The sequence below is a fragment of the Sturnus vulgaris genome, chromosome 5 (assembly GCF_052056855.1).
Source record: "Sturnus vulgaris isolate bStuVul1 chromosome 5, bStuVul1.hap1, whole genome shotgun sequence".
In the NCBI taxonomy this organism is placed as follows: Eukaryota; Metazoa; Chordata; class Aves; order Passeriformes; family Sturnidae; genus Sturnus; species Sturnus vulgaris.
In genome coordinates, this window is record NC_142247.1 from 38,111,429 (window position 1) to 38,136,625 (window position 25,197).

The window sequence follows — 25,197 nt, forward strand, 5'->3', positions numbered from 1 at the left end:
CATTATTTTTTAATTCCTTTATGCTACCAGCAGGGTTTCTAGGGAGCTGCTAGTATGTAATCGGAAAGCACACACAATACATTCTGTGTCCAAAGCCTCTGATGCTGGTCCCCACACTTTGTCACTCATTGCCAACTAAGGCAAGACTCTTGAGAAGTTAATACAACTCTTAGTAGCAAGGAGAAGCTCAAAGTAAGTTTAAGTAGTCATAGGATGTTTGATTTAAAGTAGGAACAACCACAGCAAATACAGTTTCTGTGAAAAGCAAACAAGTATTTACAGCTCAGGAAAGGAACAACACAAACACAACATCGAGCAGTTTCTTGATGCTATTTTCAGCTTAATTTAACAGAAATAAAACAGTCTGACAAACATGGAAATTCTGAAAGACAAATTAAACTACCAGAAATTGTATCTCCAACCTGAGACAAACAAGTAGCATCAGGTATTAAGACAGAAAAAACTAGTACTGGCTGAAGATGCTGGACAGGTGATATTTTCCTCTGTGTATCAACAATAAATCAATCCCCAATTTTGCCTTAAGAGAAACATAGATTTTGGCTGCTTGCAGTATTTCAGATGGACCATAAAATAGAATTCCTGAACACTTGTGCTTACAGATCACATTGCACTTCACAGCTGCTGTGTTTTACCCCAGCAGAGGGTGCATTTAAGCGAGTGTAAAAAAACAATTTTCTTTTAAACATAGCTTAAAGTGCTTAGGGGTCTTTTTGTATGACATGTAATGCATATATATATTATATTTAAATATATTAAATAATTCAAGTAATTATTAGGTCTACCTGCGATGTTTGTCTCATTTTCTTCTAGTTCCTCATGTGTCTCAATGAACAACAGAAAATGCTGCAACTAGCTGCATGGAGCAGTGAAGTCTGAGGAGCAGACCTAAATTTCACAACACTGTGATAAATACAAGGTCAGTAAATCTGTGTAAAGGAATTACTATTATGATTACATTTTTAAAAAGCAAATTTTTGTTTCATCTTCTACATTAAAAGAATGCTGAAGTTGCAAAAGCAAAGCATTTAAAAAACAGAACATGCCTGAAGTAAAGCTGTTCATGTGGCATTATTTCAACCTTTTCTGCATGACCTTTCCTCCATTCTTTGTTATTATGTACCACAGTATTTGTTTCCCCAGGACCCACGTTTCATCACTGCATGGGATAGACTAAGATTTGAAAATTAACTGTTTTTTTAAATACTCTTATTTAGCATTACTTAGTGCACACACTGTTGTCTCTGTCCTGCATTCCCTTTGTTGCTGAAAATGAAAGGATATGGCCTGGGTATTGGTACTTTAGGAACTGGAGGAACTTTTTAGGGAAGTAGAATGCCATTTAGCAGAAATGTATTTCTGCAACAAATAACTTTTCACCATGTTCCATAAAATGATAAAAAATATTAACAAATTTCCATTAATTGCAAATTCTTCCCTTTCTAGGGTCTCATACACATCTACAGTTATGTAAATAAATAAATGTAAATAAATACAAATCTTCCTTAAATGTTCATGCATATTCTCTGTTGCATGTAGCTTTCAATGAAGTAACAATTCAGAAAAGAAATAGTCCACAATTATCTTCCTACTCATTCTCATTTCTCCTAAGTGAAAAAACAAACAAACAAACAAAAAAAACCCAAACCAACAACAACAACAAAAAGCAAACCTTACATTTTAATGATTAAATGTCAGAGTAAAAAAAGTCAGCAGTCACTCTTTATAAAACACAAACTAAACTGTATTTGATGGGTGGGGATTCCTACCAAACGGCACATGAAGCAACTTTCAAAGAAAACCCGCAAGTATCATGTGGCAAGTAGCTCTACACCCATAACAGCAACTGGACATGGAATGAATGAACAAAGAAATTATTATGGGTGGAAGCAAAATTAGAACAAAACTAGGTAGTGCTGTAAGCAATGGAACTTTATGAATAACAGCATGAGCATTGTTAATACTGTGGCCTCTTTCCTCAGAATATCCATTATTTTGTATGTTTTTTGTGAAAATGTTATTTTAAGATTTTGTTAAAATGTTATAGTCTATTCGTTTTCATGGATATTAGTGTCTTTGAGGTCTCTACTTCTCCATCAAATTTGTATGAAGTTGTTCAACAGCTTCAAGAATTATTGTGGGAGACTGAGAGATAGTATGACTGCATCAACTTTAAAAACTTCTGTTTCCTTATGAAAGGACTATAAAAATAGCAAATCTAGTCTATGTCAGCCTAGGAAATAGACAATACCACAGCAGGGCACTTTTTTCAGGGAAGGCCAAGCCAGGAAAACACAGGAATATAGTGTTCATGTCTAGCAGTAAGAATTCTCAAGCTGGTAAACTGTCATAACATAAAAAAGGAGGGCAGATAAAAATATGCCAAGTGCTACACAAAATATTCAAATAAAGGCTAAACAATTAGAATTATTAAATAGCATACTTAAAGGAAAAGGAAATATCATATTTTAATAGACCGTAATTAGCTGTTGTTAGCAACTTTTGGTTAATTCTGCTTGAAAATCTTAATAGGTTTCAACATAACGAAGAGCTTGCTTTGATTTCAAACTATACCTTGGTATTGGTTCAGCAACAGAACATTACAGACCAAATTAATTTAACTGTAATATTGCAGAAAGGATTTTATTAAGGATTCATACAGCACAATACTTCCAAGTGTTTTGAGCATGTGGTCATCAGCTTAGGTGTGGTTAACTCCCCTTTTAGTAATTCAGTCATGCTTTGAATACTCCAGTGCACTTACCTCTTATTTATTCATTGGAAAATAGGCTGTTTTCAAAGAATGGCATGGTTTTGTTACAGATCAACTAATTAATATAAAATAATATAATATAAATATTATAATTTATTTTCACTTTGCTTCATTCATTTTGTTGTTTAGTATGAAATCAAGATTGGGCCACCATGGAAGAGCTGCCACCCTGAAATATCTTACATAGCATTACTGCTAAAATTATCCAAAGCATCAGGCTTGCTTCATTCATTTGGTTCATCTTGTTCCACATACAGGCAGTCCCATGCATGGAGTGTTGGTTTCGTTGTTTTTTTTTTTTTCCTCCTTAAGTCAGTACCTCTGGTAAACAAGTAGCAGAAGCTGCATCTCCATTTGATACTCTTGTTGATAAAATTACTGAGGAAATCATTCATGCTGGACTAATGTAATGTATAAGTTAGTTATGTATCCTGACTTTCTCTTTTATTCTGTTGTATTGGACATGAAATTCATATCCACCTTATTTGGTTAATGAATGGGTTTCTCCAGATATAAAGTTACAAATACACGAATTTACGCAATCCTCAATGGCATCACAAAAGGGATGTACAGCTTTGCTAATTTAATTCTAAAGCAACTAGTAAAGCAACAAATTATGGTTTATATTTTACTAAGGAGAATGGTTTCATATCCAAAATATTGTAGTAGAATTAAATTATATGAGAAGCAGCACAACATCATTATAAAAGAAAAAAAATACAATAATAAAATGTAATAGTGAAACTTTGAATTAAATTTCACAGTTGCTACACATATTTAAGTAAGTACACACAGTTTCACCAAGGATTTAAACAGTTTCATATTTTTTTACATGTTCAGTTACAGATAAAAATTTGGAATGAGATCACATTCATAAACCTATCCACTTAATGTAACAATATTGCATCCCACTGATGAATCTGCCACCAATTAGAAGCTGTAAAACTTCATTAAACATACACTAATGATAGCTAGCACCATCACATGACCTATGCATGTATTTCATGTATCACAACATGACAACACTGCATTTCCCTATTCCTGGTGCCATCTTGAGGACTTAACAGTGTAGGTTTTCAGAGAGAATCAAAAGGAAACAACAGAAAGAAAAAGGAAAAAAAAGTAAGAAAAAAAAACAGTAAGAAAAAAAGGAAATCGCTGAAACAGAAACACTGAGATAAATATGCAACATCTGCCTGAGGCAGACAGGAATTCAATACATAGGCATATATGTTCAAAAATAAAATAAATAAAAACAAATAAAAGCAAACAAAATAAAAAACTATGTGACCACATTTCCACCTTGATGTCCTAGTGACTACACAAAGTAGGCAAGCTTTGCTTTCATGCTTATGGGCCTCCTAAGGAGCTCCTCAATTGTATTACATCTCACTAACCCATAGTTGCCTTGTATTTGTTTTATCTGTGTTATATTATTATAGATGGTATTAATATGAATAATATGCAATAAAGACACAGAAGAATATTAATAACTTGTGACATCATTGCATGCTGTGCTTCAACTGTTACACTTTAATTACTACATATATTTCAAATAAAATGGAAAGGAATGAAGGCAGTCTAACCATCAACATCACTAATAATGTGACAGAACACAAAGTTCAGCATAAGTTTTACTTATGGTCTTCACAGGACTTTATAAGATGGCTTACTGATTTAATTCACAAATGACAGAAGACATGTATTACACACCAATTCACCACAGCTCTTCCAGCCTTTTGTCTTTCTTCCTTCCATTCTGACACCATTAACAAGTTCCATCCTGTCTTTGTGGGACCTGAACCTCTTTTGTACTGTGTCCCTGTCGTGAATGACATCTTTTCTATTAGAGGGCTAATAGCTACTCACCTTTCTCTGCTGTATATATACATATGATTCTTTTTATACTTCAGAATTATTAATTTCCATGTACATTTTCCCCTCACTCCTACCTCTTCCCTTGTTCCTTGGGATTAGAACCAACATAGAAAGATCAAGACAGTTGGGAGACTGTGTCTACTGGTTCAGCATTACTACCTAACAGCATAAAAATTATTTTATTTTAACTTTTAATTGTCAATAATTTTGACTTAACCCAATTACCACTACTGGAATCATCATTCCATACATTAACAGCTTCTTACAGAGATGACAAACTTTAGTCCATTTTTCTTACAACACTATTTTACTTACTTATTAATCAAAACGAAACTAATGTTATCACATCAAATAGAGATTACTCAGTCCACCCTAGAAAGCGATAATTAATCGGGCTGATTTACAGTGGAAACATTAGTGAAAAATTTGGATGGCAATAAAATGTAAACCTTAGCCCATCCCTGGAAGTTTTCAAGGCCAGGCAAGATGGGGCTTGAAGCAACCTGGTCTATTGGAAGGTGTCTCTGCCCATGGAAAGAAGGTTGGAATTGGATGATTTTTAATGTCCTTTCTACTCCAAAGTATTCTATTACTCTGTGATTTTGTATCAATTGAACAAAACCAACCTCACCTAAAATAAGTTACGAAGTATCAAACATCAGACTAGCTGCATCTGCTCTGCAGACACTTCTGCTACACTTGGGTTGTTTTGGGGTTTTCTTTTCAGGGAGGATGCTGCTTTTTGTTTGATGGCTTGATTTTTGAAAGGAAGAATAGCATGAAATCTTGTTTTTAGATTAATCCCATCCTGCTATCATACCGCAATTCCAGTTAAGCAAAATAAACAAATTCTTTGAACTTTAATAAATTATTAAAAATATATCCATTTTTTAAAATATTTCTGTAGTAAATTTCCTCTTAAATACCAGCATATAAAATACTTGCAGAAAAAGGAGTGAAAAACTCAAAACATAACATTTTCACCATGCCTATATAGTACATTTTTTTACAGTATTTTCCAGTTGTGACAAAGTAAATCTTTGAGGGAAAGTCACAGATTCATGGCTATGGGGTTTCCAAAACTAGTTTTTAACCAAAGAGCAAAACAAGGGATGAATAAACTGTTCAACTTGGATACAATCTGGAGATCAATGGTTCCACAGTCCCCTTCTTCCGTGAAAGCAAAATCTGATCAGACTTAAGTGCAAAATTAAGTTACTGCAAGCTTTACCTCCATCTCTTATTGCAGTGCACATTACCTACGGCTCTCAATGAATGCACGTTAATGTTATGGAGGGAAAACAACCAAGACTTCTTACTTCATGAGTTTTCAAATTGTACAACTACCCTTTTTTTTTTGAAGATGGCTCTGCTAATTCACTTTTTATGGGAGTTTTTGTTTCTCAATACAAACTGTGATGATTTTCTTCTATTTGTTCTGAGCTTCGTTTCTGAAGGAATTTTAGGGCTCTTGAGATTCTTTTCTCCTTTAATTGTGAAGGAATGGCGTTCTAAATTATTTTTGTAAGAGGCCTTCCTTGTCCTCAGCTCCAATTATGCAAATCTAATACTGCAAACTCCATTACTTGTTGCTTCAAACAGATACAAAAGATAGACATTAATGTGTAATACTCCAGACTATTTACTATATAAATATATGTTGTTTCCTTAACTCTCTTTTTTATCTCAAAATGGCATCATACAGAATAAACTTACATTTCTATTTGGCAAATGTTTCTGGATACTATCTCCTCCAAAAGTTGATCTTCATTAATGCATTCCTTATTGATTCATTTAGTTCATAACAGGTGCAAAGGAGATAAGTTAAAACACAATATTCACGTCCCTCTGAAAGGTCTAGGAAACCTTTTGAGTTCCAGTATCTAGAGTGGAACAGGGCAGACCCAGAACATAAGTGCACCTGCCTTTTCCTCTTGTTTGTGCCTTCCCGTCACTATGGAATGTCAGAACAAAGAAAGTGATGCTTTATGAACCTCGACAGCATTATGTTTCACTGCAGAAACTTTCAGGAATGCTGTCTGGAAAGAACAAACTCAGTTTCCATACCCATACCTCCACAAACTCTTCAAAAAAATACTACGAAGCAATACTGCAAAACAAGCAATTTGTGACTGCTACCACAGCTGTCTAGAATAGCGTAGCATAGACTGCATCAGGTCATTTCCAACCTCAGTGATCCTGCGATTCTATAGGACAGCAGAGCAGAGCATAGACTATTTTCAGTTGGAAGGGGACCTACAACTATCCTGTAATCTAGCTGCCTGACCAATTCAGGGCTGCCAAAAAGTTTAAATGTTATTAAGGATAGTAAACACTGACAGGCTTGGGACATGCACCACCACTTTAGGAAGCCTGCTTCAGTGTTTGACCAACCTCTCCATAAATAAATGTTTCCAAATGTCCAGCCAGATACTTCAGGTGCAGCCTTGAAGTATTCCCACAAGTCCTATCACTGGATCCCAGGGAGAAGTGATCAGCTGCCCCATCTCCTTTTCCCCTCCTCAGGAAGCTGTAAGGACAACGAGGTCACCCCTCAGCCTCCTTTTCTCCAAACATGATGAACCCCGAGTCCTTGGCCACTCCTCATGGGACGTTTCCTCCAGCCTGTTTCCCAGTTTTGTTGCCCTCCTCTGGATGCATTCATAGACACCACATCCTCTTAAATTGAACACAGTATTTGAGAGTGCTCCTGTACTTAGGCAGTAATGAGCTCTTTACCCTAACATCTAAAGCACCTACCAAACTGTGACAGAAATTATTCCAAAATTACATACTTCTGTTATTTTTCATCCAAAATGGACTTCACATTTCAAGTACATATCACATTAAGCTATTTACTGGTAACAGTAAATGGGCAAAAAAATGCAAACAGCAACAAATGAATTCTGCTTTAACAAGGATGTCCTGGAAGAGATGACTGTTGATATGTGCAGTTCCAAAAGATGCTAAGTATATATCACAATTTACCTTAATTTTTAATGAATTTTTTATTACTTGACTTGCTAATCTGGTGAAAAATATTGTGCATATAGAGAAAGGAATGAAATCTCAGAAATGCTGCCTTGTACTTCACACAATTTGATCTGACCTTGAACAATGCTGGTGCAAAGAACCCAGACAAATTAGATTTTACATTTACAAGAATTCCACAGCGTGAACATCTAAGAGTGTGAATGTCTCCTGACAATTTTTCCAGGTTGTTCTCAGAAACAGGTAAGAATTTCCTTGCTAAAACATCAATTGGCTCCCAATGGGAGTTACTTTAGGTAGGCCTGAGGAATAGGAAGCTTCAGAATTATGGCCTTTCCGTCACAGTACAGCAGCTCAAGAAAAAGGACAAGAGCAAGGGATTAAGGAAGCTTAGATATTGTTCACAATTCAAATTAATCTTTGAGTAGATGATGGGTTATAAGTGACAGATGAATAAGGGAGTAGAATTTTCAAGTAAATGTTGCTTCTGTCCCACAGCAGGGAAGATTTGCTTAGCTGAAATGCAGTTTCCTCAGTGCCTGACTGATGCAAGGACAAACAACAAGGCATAAATTTAAGCCAAAAAGCTTACCATTGTTAATAAAAGTTAAAGAAGGAATATAGTTTTGGTTTTTTACTTTTTAAGCAGAAAGATGGTAAGTGAAAAGAGCAAATCAAGCATGTAAAACTTACAGAAGAAGAACAGCAACAAATACCAGTGTTTGAGCACTCGTAGAAGTCTCTTTCAGTCATTTGAAAAGCCCTTCTATCAATGGTAAGAAATCAGAGACATGCTCAAAGACTGCTCATCTATATTGGACAAGAGTAATGCAATATATTCAGAAAAGCCTAAGTAAACATGAAACCTCCTATATGTAATTATCCTGTATACAATTAAATATAAATTATCATAATATTTTTTAAAAATTCATCGATATTAAATTAGTCAATTAGGAAGGAGCTTTATCCTTTTTTCTGGAAGTGTGCATAAATATCCTTGACACAATGAATGAAAAAAACCCTCAAAACCCCCCACACATTAAACAACAACCCAAATTAGTTAAGACTAACCATACCTATTTAAAAATGCAGAAACCCAAACTGTGAATAGTGTAAGCAATAGTGTCTATTGTATTTAGACAGCCTTTCGTCATACCATGTGTTGGTGTGTCAAAGCAAAAAATCTGTTTTAATAAGTATAATTACTTAAATAAATAAATGAAATTGGTCAGGACTGACTTTTAAAGCTAGTTGATTACATAGAGTAGGATAGCAGTATTTTTAATTTTTTTAAAAAGAAGTTAAAAATATTTTAATAAATGCCTTTATGTTACAGGATTTTGTATTCCTGAGATGTAAATAAAACAATAAAGCTCTCTAAAGCTCAGAGAATAACTACATGAGCCATTTTACAAGGAGGATATACTTTTCCTTCTTTTCTATGAATGTATAAAGCTCTCCTTCAAGCTCTTACTAAATCTATTGATCTGTGAAACACAGTGCACTCCAGGGAGGCAATTCACTTGACGTTATATATCAAATGATGAGATGAATAATGATCATACCATTTGGTAATTAAACATCTTACAAACCTTCTAACTGACTGAACGTCAGAAAGGTCAAGTGAGATCAAACCTATTTTTTTATTGTTTTTAATTTTTTTCTGTATTTACAACACAGAAGTTATATTTAACAGCAACTATTATGTTACACAGCAAAACCAAATTATTGAACATGTTTTTCATTCCTATTAGGCAGTTTGAATACATAAGAGAAATATTTTTTTCATCTCAAGGTCCTATTATAATCTTCATTTTTAATCTTACAGAGATGTAGCCACTCACTAGTATAGTGCAAATAACTAGTAAATTTATTAGATTAAGGGAAATGAACAGCACCTAGAGCAAATTTAAAAATAAAAGCACTAAGATATTAAAAAACCTCCTTCATAACTTCCTGTGAAGTTATAGGAAACTGGCATTTTTTTAGATACCAAGTAAGTCCATTTCAACAGTTTGAAGACACTAACTAATGTGTCAACTTACACATTAATTTGGACATTTTATCTCTTACTGTATTACCATGTAATAATAATTTAAATAATAATAATTTGAATGTTTGACACTAGAAATAAATCCAAAATATTTAATAAAGAATTACAACTGTAATTTCATAAACAATTTTGTATTTTGCCTTACACTTTTAAGTTGCAAAGGCAATCAAAAGATGCACAGCAAAGATGGTTTTTACTACAGACTAACAAGTGAAAATCACTTGCCTCAATAGCTAATGTCTCTGCCAAACATGGTTTCTAGAAGACAGTATATATTCACACACATCTTCTGCACAGCCTTATGGGTTACCATAAATCAAGACCTACATTGTCAGACAGAATAAATGCCTTCATCTTCATGTAAGCTATCACCAGCCTTCACAGCCCAAATCACATCCCAAATACTAAGGAATGTTTAAGGATTTTCCTTGAATTACTTTCCTAGAAAACCAAGAAATGTTTATTAACTTAAGAAAACATTGAACATTTTTTTCAAAAAACACATTGGGACAGATCCAGTCAACTCTCACAAATACATAATTGCACAAACACACAATCAATACTTGAAATAACTAAACACACCCACTAACAGCCTGTATGTAGGTGACATTTCTGTCTCACAGAGGAGCAAACCAGCCACTCTCAAAAACCAACCTCAGCTTACTGAGGCCAGTATCTCAGTGCTGCTCCAGGTGCTTCAGCACAGCTTAGAGCTAATCTGGAAAAGAGAGGTCTCTGGGGCAGAACATGAAAGAAAGAGAGGATTTTTATAGGGCACCTAAAGAAATAATGCAGCAGATGAATTTGGCCACTAAAGGAGTTTTAGTGGAAAGTCCCACATCCATGCAGCAGACTGGCTACGACTATGGGACCTGAGGGGATGTGGGAATCTTCGGAATATCAACTGCCAGTCTCTCACAGTACTTTGTCTGTCTTTGTCTCCAGTCTGAGAACAGTCCACATTAAGTATTGGAATGGGTATTCAAGTTCATAACACAATAACTTAAAAACACTGTCCTATCAAATACATTCAATCCATCCAATATATAGCTTTATTCAGGCCCAATAAATAAAAAAATTATTAAAATACCTTCATTGAAAAATATTTCTGAATTGCAAAAATAAAATCATATAAATGATAATTCTTCTTCAGATCTCCATTTCTAATAATGTCCAAATGTAAAGTATTTAGAAAATCTTCTAGAGACAGAGAAATAGGAATTGCTCATTTTTCTAAAAGCTCAGCATGCAAAAATTCAGGGGGAAAACATCAGTTTACTGTAAGTAACTGGACTATTCCATTATACTTTAAGGATAAGTAAATAACTGTGGGACTTGCACAATAGAACAACTTCCCCTAGAAATACAAATAAGCAGGTGCTCAGATCAAATTTTAGGGGAATATTACACATATGAATTAAGCACTGACCTGGGAAAAGATGTTCTGTGGAGACTCAAGGGCTTGAACATATGCTCACTTAGCAAACAGCTGCAGCAGTTCCAGCTGCTCCTTCCCTCTCCTTCCTTTCCCTACTGTTTGTTACCTTCCCAATGCCAGAGCTGCCTCTTGCCACTCAAGAGCTGGCAAAACGACCACACAAAATGACCATATATATGTAACTTTAATGCAGACCACGGAGCAGGGTTCAAACTGTTATAGATTTTCTATGGCATCAGCTGAGCATCCTTTCCCCATGAATTTAGTTTCCTTTTTGACAGGCTGAACAAGAGAAACAAGAAAGAATGCAAACACAAATTTTGGTGGAGGGGCAATAAAGAATTTTGGAAAGAGGGAAAAGGTATCTAGAAGTGAAGTTCATTAAATAAGTATGTGCTTTAGTTAAAAGAATTATCAATAATAGTGAGTCCAATACTTCTACAGAGAAGATGAAAAATTTACAAATGGAAATGCTTATGTCTCACTTTATAATACTACTGCTCAAAAAAGCAAATGTAAAACGTTTCTGTCATAAGAGAAAACTTTAAATATTTTTCCATTCATTCCGTAATTCAGTTCAACATTTCAGCCTTATTTTTAGAAGTAAAATAAATAATAATTCTGTCATTCATTTAGTCCACTTACCCAGCAGAGAAAGAAAATAGCCTGAGGCAAAATTTCATCATAGAAGTTTGTTTTGTTGGGTTGGGGTTTTTTGTTGGGATTTTGTTTGTTGTTTTCGGGGGTTTTTGTTTGTTTGTATGTTTTTAAGGAGTCTTGAAAATAAAATTCCATTTAAGAAGGTGAAGGATGATGATGCAAAGATTACAAACCCCTGAATTTATCCTTTTTTAAACAAGTAGCAACCATCAAATTTGAGAAAAAAATATATCTACCTAAAGCTAAAAGCCTTTGACTGGACTGAGTAGAAATTTTGTATATGATATATTTCTAATTCTTTATTAAGTGATAAAAAAGAGAACTGGATTTGCATCCTCATTACATCATGAAAACCTACCGTAGTGCAAAGAGAAAACTAAGAAAAAATGAATGACAAATGGCCATGTGAGTAAATTTTCATCTTGAAAAGAAGCTAAATATTCAGCAACTTGACAGTAGCATGTAGATTATAAATACTAGTTTCAAATTAGCTGCAAAACATTTAAGACATGAGGTCACATCTTTGTCATAGCACACTATCCATCTGCACTAATTTGAAGTGTTTAGTAAATAGTTTCACCCAAATAACATAGACAGTATTAGGCTGCAAATTCAGTTACAGACAGGAACTGTGTATCTCTATGTATCTCAACAGATCTAAAACAATATTTAATTTAGTTTCCCCCTCAAGTATAAAAAACATTGAGTTAAAATTGCAGTATATTTCTCATTAGTGCTGTTATCTATAAAACTATACTTAAACAAAGTATAGACTTAAAATTCTAGACTTAAATTTCTATATTTTACATACTGAGGTATGTAAACACCTTATTCTTGAGAAGTGACATATATCATGCAAACTATATCAGGCAGTTTTAACATTGAAGCCTTTGATTACATGCCTGGTAGTTTTGGGTTTGTTTGCAAAACCTTCACTGGATCCGTCATGATTAAATGAATTTATATATAGGTACTCAAATCTATATGCTTAGGTTTGGATGTAGGACCACAACCACCACATGAACCAAAACATAACCTGTTTTGCTTCCCTAGACAACTCAAGCTCAGGAAAAAAAAAAATTCTTCAAGAAATTTAATTGTGAACATATGAATTTACCAAATTAATTTTAAAAAAATGCAGTTAAGCACAGTTTTCCCACCAAATAACTAGTAAAAACCTGTATTCCATAGGCTGTGACTGATAACAATTACTACTAAATAGCTGTTTTACAGACTACATTCAAAATTATGAGGCCTAGTTCATGAGGGACAGGGATCTCTATCCAGTTCCTAAATGACAAAGGCCACCACAAAAAAAAAAAAAAATCATTACCTCTTTACCTCTTTTTTTCCTAGGTCCCATAATGGATTTTCCAGAGAAGAGAAGAAATCACTCCCCAAGACAGTTAACAAGCACCACTTACAAACACAAAACTCATTTAAAATCAGCTTTTTAGGGAGGCCAACTCTCAAAGCAATCAAATAAACATCTATTCCATTTTCAAGATCCCATTTATTTTCAGGAATTACATGTGATGCTATTTCTTCCATATGTAGTTACTTGTACTGAATTGCTTTCTTTATCACCTACATTCATTTATTCTTTTAGTAGGGATTTAAAATAGCTAGTTCATAACATTTATCATAGAATGATTTCTGGATAAGGTAACTTCAAAAGCATGTCAAAAATACAAATAATATTTTTACTATGTTGCTGAAGAACATAGGAAATAATAACACGAAAATCAGAATTACTTCAGATACAGTCAAATAAGAGACTGCTGAGAAAAACAGCAAGAATAAGTTGTTCTGAGCAATATGGGAAAGCACATTTGATTTTCTCAAGTTTTAGAGAAATCCCAAGTAAACTACTGTTGAAGCTTCCTTTTCTCTTGATAAAACCAGCTTTTATTCTGTCTAAATCAATCTATGTTGGAGTACTCACGGGCTTCAGCATTTTTTCCCAAAGACTGTGCTAACGGCATAATGGCTTTACAATTCAAGTAGAAAAACCTATGAGAGAGAGAAAAGGCTACGTAACACAGAAATGAGCAGGGATTCTTTGTCTTGGACCTCCTATCACAGAAAAAAACCCAAAGAAATTCTATGTATATCATTAAAAGCAACTAAATTATTTTTTTTCTGTTCCCTCCAAACGTAAGACTTTCAAGAACTTCAGATACAGAAAATGAAAGGTTTAGAACAGGGATTTTTGGAAGGGTTGTGACTTGTTCTATCCTGTCCCAAAGAAAGGCAAAGCTGTAGATGGCCCTTTTATCCTACTGAATGAACAGAAAGAGAACCATAGGGTAAATGTTGAAATTTTAAGTCTGGAACTGCTTTGAGAGCATTAAGAGTTTGGCCACATACAGTCATCAGCATGGCAACAAGAGAAAAAAGACCTGAGGCCACTGCTCTGCCTTATAAGTACAATATAGCAATTTTTGCTCTTAGAAATACAAACAGGATGGGAAAAAGAAGGGTATCATTCATGTTTCTTAGGTTTATTCACAGTCTTACTGAAAATATGATTTTGACCAAAACCATCCCTGCCACTGCATACCTCAGCACAACTAGCTGTGTATTCTGGCCAACATTAAACCTGGAAATCCATCCTTACTATGTTTTTCTAGTCTGTCAACTCACTCCTGAAGGTAATTTTCAAATAGCTCATACATAATTTATTTCTTACCCAATATTCATAAAATCTCACATAGCATCCCATCCAAAAGTACAAATAGCACAATCTTTTGCAATCAATTTCTTAACTTTAAAAAATTAAATAAAATTGACACATAATATCTCTCTCCTCTCCACCCCAAAAAAAGAGCAGATTTTGTTTAAACATAAAGAAAATATAAAAATTCATATTGGATATTTAAATGACTGTGTTTTCAAGTGGTAAACCGAGGCTGCATCTGCCAACTTTCTTGATTTAACTTCTTTTGTATTTATTTCCTTTATTAACTCTGAGTTTGACATAATTTTTATACTAAACTAAAATACAGGTGTGTCTTGTTTTCTTGAAGAAGTGGTCCAACTAGAAAGAAGGCCCTCACTAGTGTGACTAAAAAGACCAATACTCATTTTTATCCAGATAAAAAAATTAGAGGCATCTGTCATCTATTGTGTCTTTAGTCAGATATTACTATGTATTGTCTTATTTCTGAAAACAGCACACACATACTACAATGCTTATCTACAGAAATTCTTTATAAAATAAAAATGTTGTGAGGAATATCTGGGACTTGTTGACCATCATTGTGAGCTGTTTTTCACAATAACTTTAGCATGCGTTTTGTGTATTGTGTTGCTATACTTTTAGAAATGTTAGGGCTTTTTTAGCAACTTTATCTTTAATATTCAAAATTATGTCTCTTAATGATTATTAAAAACCTATAAACGTAACTATCTATTTTGCATTTCACAGAATTATTTTCTCAAATCCTAAACTCACCCTTAGTTAACCTCTATTATTTTTTTAAATTAAATTTTAAGAGACTGGTTATCTATCACCAGTCTCTTAAATAATCAGAAGCAATAAGAAAATAAAATCAGTATATCCATTACTTTTATATTAAAAATAATCCCTCTGTTTGAGAGAAGTAACAATTTAAACACCAATGGAAATGATATTTTCAACAATTATAATTTCAGCAAAAGCCATTAACAGTGTAACAGCAAGCCAGTAGACACCTTTTCCTGGTATATTGTGCATAAAAAGTATTCCCATCTGTTTCAATGCTCTGGCTTTTTCATGGGCTTAAACCTGTCAAATTATTCCATTTGATTTCAGAGAATTCTCATATGGCAATCTATTTTATTTACTTTATCTTCAATAAAATGGTTGAGTGAGCATTAGCAACTATGAGACACAAGTTTCAATCAGTCCTCTGGCAAAGGCGTCAATCTACATTAGACCTACAAGGCTGTGAGCTGCAGCAGAAAGCTGGAGTGAGACAGGGCAGCAGTGAATGAGTGAGCAAGACCTAATAAAGCAGCAGTGGAGAGAGAGAAAATTCCCTCCAGACACGACCATACACCGCTTATATAATGTGTGTGCCTAGTTCAACACACCAGTAGCTCCTTAATAAAGCTGACAGCTAAAAAGGAGATTCAGACTCCAACTTCATTTTACATGACAACTACAGTAATGGTCCTCTGTTCTCAAGCAGGCCACGTTTAGAAACCTGAATTCGGTTCAGTTAAAAATTAAGAGTTCTCACCTCTCTCATTCATGTCACATAGGAAAAAGAATCATAAAATTATTAAGATGCACACCATTTTCTCCTCATTTCATACAGCTGAAAAATCCCATCACATTTCAACTAGCTTTTCCTTAAAATTTCTGTGCTAGAAACCACAAAAAAATCAGTGTATTTAAGCAATAACTCATTTTTCAAGACAGTATCATTAACGACTAATTCCAACAAATGTGGAGCATCACTCCTAGATGTCACAAAAATACCTCCCAAAGCACAAACTTTGTAATAACTGATGCAAGTTCATATTTGATATGGGCTGTAAAAAGCAGATTATTGCAACACTGCTCTTCCCAGCAAATCAGACCATTAAGACTGTACTTATTGTTTAGCTGAATTGGAAAGCTGGCCAGTTTAAATCCATAGTTTGACATTATGTATAATCATAGCACAAATTTACTGCCTCATATTTCCAGGTCACAGATTCAATTCTATCAAGGTATACTATTTTTTGACAAAAGTTGACTTCAAAAAGGGACAATAACTAGGGTCTCTGTTCTAATACAATTCCATTAAAGTACAAAAATCTGTTTATGTTTCAGATTCTTTCTGTTAAAAACTATATTAAAGACGAAGCCCATCAAACCCCATCTAATTACCTCTTGCCAACCAGATACTATCTTTTTTTTTTGGCATTATGTATCTAACTGTATAACTATGTTTGCCCTCTACGAAATAGACATATACATACAGACTGAATATTTAATAGTATATAAAAAGTATGCATATACATGTACATGAGCTGTGAAGTTCTAAGGTTTTTTTTTTTCCTGTAGTACCAGAAAGATTAACAGGAATGAGCACATCTCCTCTTTTCCAAACTGACAACACAGAAGAGCTAGACAATTTAATAATCATTAGCACCAGAACTTATTTAGTTTTTTTTTCAAAGCCTAAGTAGTTCAGAAAACATAGATGAAAATGTATCACTAACAGTCTCAAAACTGTCTATTTAAGTCATAAGTCAGAAAATAGAACATTTTTTCTCTGCTTTCACATTTCTGAGACTTATCTCAGTTTTTCCAAAACTTACTCCAAACAGGTTTTTTCTCTCTGTTGATTAAAAATGTATTCATAATTGCAATTTTATTTTTATGCATATCTATCACTATATTTACGACTGAATCTCAGTTTTCAATCAGTGCAAACACATCATATCCTGCCATAAAAGAACCTAATAATTCCTAATACCATATAGAAGAATTAGCATTCAGAATTTAATAGTTTCCTCATTGACTGCAAAAACATTCCTTCTCCACTTTCACATACTGCAAGAAATAGAGAACAGTGCTAAATAGGCCAAAAAAGATTTTGGCTTCCTTTACAGAAAGCATTTTGAAAGAATATATTTAACTTAAAGTTATGGAAGAAAATAATGGAGGAAGCAGAATAGCAGTTACTTTCTTTCATATGCTTTAAGTTTCAGACATACTGGAATTCAATAAAAATTATACTGCCAAAATATTATAGATGCACAAGTCAGTTACGTTGCATTTTGGATATTATTTGTCTGAACATAGTAAACTTCCAAAAAAAAAATCCTTTAAAAACTAACACACTTGCTGACTCAACTGATTTCAATTATTACAGTTTCTATCAAGCTCCAGTTTCTATCAGTTTTCCAAAATACTGACACTATCAAAAAACTATCTAACATAACTACATACAAGTTACACAACTTAGACAGCTAGAAAATATGTGACAGAAATCCAGTCATATTTCCACTGCTACATAGAAAGCAAAGACTGTTATTTCTTACTGGTTTTTTTATTGAAGAATAAAAGAAAAAAAAACACTGCTTTGCAAATAAACATATTACTACCTACAAATATACAGTCATGTAAAGGTTTGCACATGATACCAATAATACAGTTATACAGTTTCCCTGTATAATTCTGTATATCCTTTGACTTACAACATTGCTATACCTGACCTTTCTTCTTTTCCTGGTGTCTTAGGTTGCAATACAGGATGTGACCAAAATATGTATTCCATCACTATCTGCTGAAATCAGCTAGGGCAGTGATCCTTATCTCTGCGGGAGACATTCTCTGCTAATGGGCCATCTGTTAAAACCAGGTGGGGCAGTCAGCCTTATCTTTTCCACAACCCATCCTTCCTTCAGGAAGATATGGTCTGTTAATGGGCCATTGAGTCCCACTGAATAACTGATAAAATTACATCATCCCATTGGGAGATGCTCCAGCCAGGGGGAGGAGCCAAGCCTTTCCTACCTAGATAAAAACTGAGATCTGGAACACCAAGGCAGCCTTTTCCACTGGATTCCAAAGGTAAAACCGCACCTTTCCACATCATCACTGGACCTGCAGAGGAAAACTGCACCTTCTACAGGAGCACTGCTCCAACTGAACCACATCTGTCATCCAGGAGGACTGCAGCCACCATTTAATGGGATTGCTGCCAACACCCTGACTGACGGGGGGTCAGGTTGTATTCTGACTCTGTCAGTGGTTTTGGGGTTTGTTCTCTGTAATACTGTATTTCTGTTTTAATTTTCCTAGTAAAGAACTGTTATTCCTTTTCCTGAGAGACTCTTAATTTCAAAATTATAATAATTTGGAGGGAGGGGGTTTATATTCTCCATTTTAAAAAGAGGCTTCTGCCTTTCTTGGCAGACACCTGTCTTTCAAATCAAGACACCCGGCTTCACCATATTCATACTGTAGCTTTCCAGCCAGTGCCTTAACTCCTTGGAAAAAGGTGAAGTTAAATTGGAATAAACAAATTTTCTTTTCTTATTACCCAGCAAAGACACTCACAGTGAAACACATACCAAAATAATCTTCTTTAACACTACTTAGAAAAAGGTTAAGAAGGGCTGTGGTTCCTCACAGAGGGTAAAACTTTAAAAAACTTGTTATAAACATAGTGTCAGAACTAATTACTGTCATCATCATTAACTCCTGTGGAATAGCTTCTTTTTCTTTCTCTCTAGAGGCATCAATACATTAAGATGGATACACCAATATTATGGAGTACATAGGTATATCAGAATATCTCTTAATACCTTAGCATTACTACACATGGCATATTATTTATATTTCATTTTTTTTTCTGCTTCCTGGTGGATGCAGAAGCAATTTGCCCTGGTTCCAATTATGATAAGTTTGTTGTACCCTGTTGAAATTTGTATCTTAAAAATTTACTATCAGGTCCAATTGACCATATTTTGAAATTTATATGTTAAAATATTGTCTAAAAGTTTTAAATTTATAAAGAGTTCTGGGACTATTATCAAAAAATTTTATACCTCTGTAGAAAATGTAGAATATGAACAACTGCAACACTCAACATACAGATTAATTTTTTGTTGCAATAGCAATTATGAAAAATCAAAAACAAATGTGACTGCCTTGCTAAGCTCTCACCTTACACTAATTCCTTCAGGATCTCCTTTTCCAGATCTGCCTAAGCTGAAAAGAGCTGATAGCCACTGTACATAATTCACTGAAGATAGCTGTGAAGGTCTGGAGCAAAGCAAGGTATTCAGTGCAGGCATGGCAAGGCCCCAGTGGCCCTATACCCATGGACAGTGTGGTGTCCCAGGTAGGTTCAGCTTGCTAACACACAGAGAGCAGTTGAAACAAGGTTTGGACTCATGGTCCTTAGCATCATGGTTTCACTTATTTTTATGGCAGAAGTTGAAAAAGCATGTAGGAAAATCCCGAGTGAATCAAATATTCTATGCTATCAAGTCATAACACAAGCATTCATACATCTCAGTGAATCAGGGAAAGCAATGAGAGAAGCTATTTGAATTTGGATTGGTAAGCAAGAACAGCAATTCCAGAAAAAATGAAGTTGCAAAAAAATATCCTCTTTGATTTGTGATGAATGACCTGTACTCACCTGCTTCTTCAGAGCCTCAAAAAGACCTTTTAACTTCAACCTTGAACTGAAGTGATGTCCAAGATCAATTCTAGTACCACCATCCTGACAAAACAGAGAAAAATGTTTACAGATTTAGAATTGCTTAACAAAACCAACATAGAATCTGGTCTTATAACTCCCTCTAATTTGTGCTCTTAACAAGTAGTAAGCTCAAATGTAGTCCACAAAGAAATAGAATTGTTCACCAAATTTCTTCCTTGCTGTAGAGTGACAGCTTAGGCATCACTCAAATTCTAGCCTTGTGTTTTTATTCTATTTTTATTATTACATTACCCAAGGGCAAACAAAAGGAAGGCTTCCCTGAAGTAGTTTGCTTCAGACAGAGAACTGCACACAATATCACTACCAGTAAGTTCACAGGGTCATCTGAAGGAAGGGACACAAGCTGGAAGACAGCATGCCAATAAAATTTAAATCTATATGTATGTTACAAAGGACAAAAGGACAAGTAAAAAGAAAAAAAAACAGCTTTGAAGCTGAGACTAGAAGACTGCAATGAAGATAGAAGGTTGGACAAGGCAGAAGAAATAAAGAACATGGAGATGTGTTGATTATTTAGATTACATCTGTGCCTGAACACATTTCTCTTTCCTGACATCAACTGGCCAAGATAATCCTCCACCTATGTAGGATGTAGGAAAATCCTGTATCAATATAGCATAGTCACATATGCTCCAAAACAAAGGGGTTGTGTAAAAAATTGGCTAATGGAGATGGTCAAACAAATGTCTGAGAATTTTCTGGAACAATGTTGGTTTGCAGAGATATTAACTGTGGCAGAGACAGGGAAACATTTCCAGGCATTGTTTAATTTACTAATATAGACACAGACTTAATGCCTGAAACTCTGCTATCTCTGAAGTAGATCCTACCAGCCTCTTGATGGTGCCTCTTGGCAATTCTCTCTTGCTGACAAGGTCAGAGAGAAGCAGGCTGAAGAGTAAAATAAATGTAGAATTTTATAAAGAAAAGACTGCTTTCCCACAGTTTAAGAAAAAAAAATCTGTGTTCCAACTGGCATTATTAATACACACTTTGTTACAAGATGTTTGGACATTTAAAAGAGCTGCAGTTCTAACTTCTTCCTTTGTTTGTAGAGTGTAACAAAACCTGCTGGGAAGGTCGAAGTTCCTAGAAAACTGAAAGCTACCTGGCAGCCTCTGTAGTAGAGCAAGTGAAGAAGGGAGAGCAAAGAATGACAGGCTGGAGGAATAAACACTACATGAAACCCCTGCACAGTAGGACAGCACTGGGAAATGAGAAGGGTATCTTATGAGCTTAATACAAAGCAAAAAAAGAGAAGAAAATGTTAAAAACGGGTAAGGATCCTAAGGCAAATATGAGGATGTGAAGGTGGGTGGCAATTCTTAAAAGTTTTTGGAAAGTAAAATATGTGTAAATGAAACTTTGCTTGATGGTCATGTGGTCACTCTGGATCCACAATGTAAATTTCCAACCAACTGAGCAAAAAGCATTCATCTCACTGACCTATTTCCCATTAAAAGGTTGCAGTTTTGCCTTAAATAGCTATGCTTCTGTCTTTGAAGTTTCTTGTGCACCTGAATTCTAGAATGAAATACACATTACAGTTACTTCTTCACCACTACATCTTGTTGACAGATAATATGTAAGTCTCAAATGTGAATATTCTGTAGTTCTCTTTTTTCCTATACTTCATTACACCAAAATACTTTCAAATCATCAGTTTTCTTAGCTTGGAGTATAGTAAACATCACATATTGCTTCACCTCAGAAATAAAGCCAGGACAATCACAGTTATTCAGTATGAAATCTTATATGAAAACATGACCCATTTTGTTGAAATACTGCCTTTTCAGAATAAATTTTTCATTATAGAATTTTTTGGTAATTAGTCTTAATATGAAAACAACCACAATCATTAATCTCAATTATAATTTTATCTTTGGTCTATTTCTGGATTTCTATATTTCTTCAGAAATCAATAATAAATATTTAAATTGGTGAGAATGGCACAAAGTAGGTGTGACAGATATGTCACAGAGAGATAGCAGGTCTTACCTACCAATTGTCTTTTTAACAGTGCAAATTTTCATCTTTAGAATCTTATCTATTGACTTCTGTTTGATTTATGCTACACTTCAGTGTGGTTTACCTGACAAAAGTAGCTGACTCCTAAAAAATAATACTACTCCTGTTATAAATATTGATTTGTTTTGATTTTTGTTAGCACCCTGAAAACCTGGATCTGAATCATTCCAGTTACTCCAGTTCAACACCAACATTTCTCTCCCTTCCACCTGAGCCAGCAGATTCCATCCCTTGGGCTCCAGCAGGTAGAGCTTTAATTGTTTACCTATCCCCTACTGACAGTGCTTACAGAGATATGTTTCCATTCTTCAATATCTAACAATTTAATCTGAATTCTATCTGAATTTTAAAAATTTACAAATTCACAGACCTTGTTAGCCAAAGCTTTAAAGTATCCTGACAGAATGTTAATTGTCATAGTTGTGTTAGAAATCCCTAGAATAGTTAATTCCAAATGAAAGTCAAATTAATTCCTGGATGAAGACTTAGAAACTTGAGTTAAATAAATCCAATACCCATGTGCTTCAAGTATTTATTTAACTCATTCATTTACTTGCTGCAACCACCTCTTAGCTTATTCCACATTTAGATCACAAATTATAAGCGTAGGCTTACCTATTATATGTTTGTACACTGCCTCTAAGACAATATTTTGATTTCAGACTACGTGCTTTTATTCTTTATCCTGCCTCAGTGGTGGTCTTTGGTATTTTCTAAAATGAAAATAACCCCACCAAAGTACACTCCAGCACTTAAGCAGTTCTCATATTTGATAGATCAAGTTGCCATGATGTGTCACTATTTCAGGTAAGACATTCTCGTTCAGATTTCTTCTACAGTAAAAATGCAAATTCATTACTGTAATTCAAAACTGCATTACTGCTTGAAGTGGGCATTTCTATAAAATATTCTAATGAAGCACTACTCACCAAAACATGCAAGAAAGTTTTAGAACCTGGTTGATGGCTACCTATAGTTATTATTAGGTACGCTTGTTTTGAATCAGATAGATTGAGCCAAAGTCACTACTGGTTTCACTAGAGCAAAAATGATTTGCTAAAGAGACTGTCTAGTATTTTAAAGACATAAACATTCACTGGTATCTATAGCTTCCAACTTTCCACCATATAGGACTCACACAATTTTTAAAAAGTCTTAATTTGTAATAGGACTTCCGAGCAAGTCTTAAATTGCACTGTCAATGGGATGTCCTGAATTTTATTTGAAAATACATCACTTCCATACAATCTATAATGTATATCTTCTAAAAGTATGAAAAAGTGCAAATTTACCTAACATTTAGACTATGTATTTTTAATTATATCTAAACTACTTCAATGCATTAATTTACACCACAAAAAATATTATTTTTGATGAATATTATATAAATTGTAGAACTGCAAACAGTCAAGTACACCCCCTTTCTTCCTGACTCTGGAATTCACATTTCTGTGATAGAAAGATACTCAGAAGCTCATAACCAGACGAGCACTACTGAATGCCATTATAATTAACAAGTACATGCAAAATAAATTAGTAGTTATGTTTATAATCAGTCCCAAGTTAAGTGAACCAATGAAAAGACCTTCATACTACCATGATCTCATAAACTAATTTTTAAATACTATTTTACATTACTACTTAAACAAATGAAGGCTGGATTACATTAGCAGTGGGTACAAATAGACATTCTGTGGTGGTGGGAGAAGCATATATTTCTTCATGTTGCACAAAGAAAATAATGAATTCCTGTATGATCCTTGAGCTGTCAAATTTCCCAAGTACGTATTTTCCAAATTTTTCAATGCTATGTACTTATAAAGGTGCACATTATATACTATACCACAAAAAATTATTCTTGAATTTTTACAACATGGAATTTCCTACACAAAACGCCCATACTCCATTAATCCAAAAAGCATGTAACTGTGCAAAGAAGTAAGCCAAGGATATCAATAAAATTTACAAAAAAATAATTTAAATTTAATATTAAAGGCCCTGGAAAGTGCCTGGTGACAGAGAAACGTCCACATGGACTAAATGCATCACTACTTCCAGTGTGTTCCATCCACTGTGCAACTGATGCACAGGTTGCATATAACTCCTCTTGGGGAAGAGGGGCTGGGGGGGGATGTTGTTCCATTTAGGTCTTACTTGTCCTAAAGATTAATAGGACACAGATTGCCTTTATCCTGTCAAAGCACACTGGAAAAAATGGAGACAGTACCAATGAATGGGAAGCCTGGAGTGATAGAAAAGTCATCCCCCATATTTTTCTTCCAAAATATCCATAACAACTTTGTCTGAATAGCTGGATATACAGACTAACTCATCCCTGAGGCAGGTCTAACTTGCTTGACTTGCCCCTACATGACAGATAACCTGTGTTGACACTAATCTTCTAAGTATGCGTGATACCAATATCATATTTATAGAGATTTCTATCCAGTGTGCACAGATACCATACCTTACTTTATCCTCAGGCATGTCTGTCTTTCTTCTGAAAACATATAATTTATTCTAAGTCAACTCAGAGAATAGCCACTTTCCACTTGTTGAATTTTCTTATTATAATAAACTGCAACATTCTACACTAATTTGGGGGAGAAGAATATAAACAAAAAATCAAAGCAATTAACTATTCCTAAATAGTTTGTTCTACAATACCACAAACATAATGGCACTGCAGTCTTGTGAATTACTTCCAGAATTATGATGTCTTTCTCCCTTTTTCTCCTGTGATGTGTTTAGGAGGGATTCAGAAATACTATCATATAAGAATGTAGAACAACTTTAGAATGTAGTATCTCATAAGTGCACATATATGGTGGTCATCCTGAGTTGTCTGACATATCTAGTTTGTTCCTGCAAGGAGACATATGTATAGATTTATAACCTAGTAACACATAAAGTAAAAATGCACCTGCCCTTTTGCCATGATGTCACATATCACAGACTCTCCCACACACACAGAGTGGTTGACGAGTAGCAACTGGCATAAGGCATCTGAATTTAGACTGGGTCACTTATACATTAGACAGATACATCTCCAAAACTTTCAAAAAAGGTGATTCCACAACCTGGTTTCCCTAGGCAACTGTTTCTGTTGGATAATTATCCTTCTACTGAAAATAATTTCCCT

At 34.4% G+C, this 25,197-nt stretch overlaps 1 protein-coding gene across 10 annotated transcripts in view; it reads right to left on the reverse strand.

Moving 5' to 3' along the window:
- FOXP2 (forkhead box P2) overlaps window positions 1–25,197 on the reverse strand; it is a 394,712-nt gene that overhangs the window by 258,034 nt on the left and 111,481 nt on the right. For 9 of the 10 annotated variants that reach the window (XM_088165468.1, XM_088165467.1, XM_088165466.1 and 6 more), the window contains exon 3: window positions 19,944–20,027. The gene's annotated coding sequence lies outside the window, so the exon portion shown is untranslated. Of the gene's footprint in view, window positions 1–13,756; window positions 13,825–19,943; window positions 20,028–25,197 lie in introns of all 10 variants that reach the window. The other variant, XM_088165458.1, reaches the window with a different exon arrangement.